Here is a 1,966-nt window from a genome sequence, read left to right as displayed (position 1 = left end):
AGGGCAGCTCCCATGCCAGGACAGCTCCCACACCAGCACACCTCCCACGCCAGGGCAGCTCTCATGCCAGGACACCTCCCGCGCCAGGACAGGCCCTGTGCCATGACACCTCCCACACAGGGCAGCTCCCATGCCAGGACACCTCCCGTGCCAGCACAGCTCCCACGCAGGGCACCTCCCGCGCCAGGACAGCTCCCACCCCAGGGCACCTCCCACCCCAGGGCACCTCCCACGCCAGGACAGCTCCCACCCCAGGGCACCTCCCACACCAGGACGGCTCCCACACCAGGGCACCTTCCAAGCCAGGACAGAACAGCAGCAGTGTTCTGCGGGGAAGCACGGGCTGGCGCTGGCACGGCTTCATTTTAAAAATGCATCGTTAAACCCCACAAACCACTGGAACCAGGTGCCTATTTGACATGAGCACTCGGCCCAAATCATCACTGTGAAACAGAGATATCCACACCAGCTACATTCTCACTAGAAAGGCAGACGTCATTAAGCCAGAGGCAGCTGAAGCTCCTGCCAGCAGCATTGGTTGGGGGATGCCATTTGGTCAGTCGAGGGCTGTGAAGCTGATGGGACTTGCTATTTGTACCATTTTATACCATGTAAGGAAATTGTATAATTACTTTTGCGACGTCTCCTTCTTAACTTGCCTTCTCATGGTTTGCAACTATAATAAGACAAGGTGTTGATAGAGTACAAACTGTCTTTAAATTTAAAAGGTAAAATTGTACATCCACCTTTAATCAGTGCTAAAATAACACAGATTCAAACCTCCCTTCCCAGGCTGCCTGCCAGAGGATGTGGTCACCCTGCCGCCGACACTGCCTTCACGTGCTCTCCGTAAGCCGTGGGCTTTGCGTGATACAAATCATGGTATCTCATTAGTGAGGCAGCCTCGTCTTGACTCGGGAGCCAGGCCAGCGAGGAACGGCAGCACTGCAAGGCAGTGTCTTAGGGCCTGATGCAGGGGATCTTATCAGCTCAAGTTCCTCCACATTCTTTTTTAAAAAAAATATTTAGAGATGGGGTCTCACTCCATCACCCAAGCTGGAGTGCAGAAGCATGATCACAGGTGACTGCAGCCTGGAACTCCTGGGCTCAAGAGATCCTCCCACCTCAGCCTCCTGTGTGGGGCTACAGGTGCACCACCACACCTGGCTAAGGTTTTTAATTTTTCTGTGGAGATGGGGTCTCACTATGTTGCCCAGCCTGGTCTCAAACTCCTGGACTTAAGCGACCCTCCTCCCTCAGCCTCCCAAAGAGCTGGGATGACAGGCATGAGCCGCCACACCCATCGCCTCCATTCTTTACCCACGATCGCTGCTATACTTCTGACCCCGTGAAATCCTACTCTCCGCTCAAAGCCAAGTAAAGAACACCACTGAAAAGACGTTTCTGCATGAGGGTTTGGCATGACAGCTTTCTGACTCCAGGCATTCCTGGGCTGCACAGAGCCAGTGGAGAGCCTGTGTGAGCAACAGCAGCCAACGACTTACAGATTGCTCAGACTTTAAATGTTGCTCTCACATCCAAATATTCCCACTTCATGTGATCCTGACACAGCCCCATAGAACTAACTATTGGCCCCATCTGACAGAAAAGGCACCCTGAGCTTTGAAAACAGTAAATGAGTCATCCAAAGTCACACAACAAGCAAGTAGCCGAGAGGGTGCTGTGAAGTCAAGTTCTGAACTCCAAGCTCCAGTTCTTCCCACTTCCCTTTCGCCAACCTCAGCTGCCATGAAACAGCACAGAACATCCAGGTGGGGCTGGAGATGCTGGCACCTGACCTAGATCAGTGCCTAATGGATGGAGCACTGCCCTACGGCCAACACAGCGGACACTGCAAAGCAGGAACCAGCCTAGAGTCAGCTGCTTCCATCACCCCCAGCTTCAGTAGGTAAGCAGCCAACTGCTGTGGAGGTGATGGAGCTGCTCACGGTGGGATTTAACTGCT

At 53.5% G+C, this 1,966-nt stretch overlaps 1 protein-coding gene and 1 long non-coding RNA gene across 3 annotated transcripts in view; both read right to left on the bottom strand.

The window, feature by feature from the left end:
- LOC116527772 overlaps window positions 1-1,047 on the bottom strand; it is a 1,333-nt gene extending 286 nt beyond the window's left edge. The window contains exons 1-2 of the long non-coding RNA XR_004258726.1: window positions 176-1,047; window positions 42-75 (exon numbers count right to left, since the gene is read on the bottom strand). This is a non-coding gene — a long non-coding RNA (uncharacterized LOC116527772). The remainder of the gene's footprint in view (window positions 1-41; window positions 76-175) is intronic.
- PTPRN2 (protein tyrosine phosphatase receptor type N2) overlaps window positions 1-1,966 on the bottom strand; it is an 831,505-nt gene that overhangs the window by 493,161 nt on the left and 336,378 nt on the right. The window lies entirely within an intron of this gene.

The sequence above is a fragment of the Sapajus apella genome, unplaced genomic scaffold (genome assembly GCF_009761245.1).
Source record: "Sapajus apella isolate SASKATOON/1434 unplaced genomic scaffold, GSC_monkey_1.0 scaffold56, whole genome shotgun sequence".
NCBI lineage: Eukaryota > Metazoa > Chordata > Mammalia > Primates > Cebidae > Sapajus > Sapajus apella.
The sequence above is the reverse complement of the archived record's forward strand: the minus strand, read 5'-3'. Positions and strand labels throughout refer to the sequence as shown.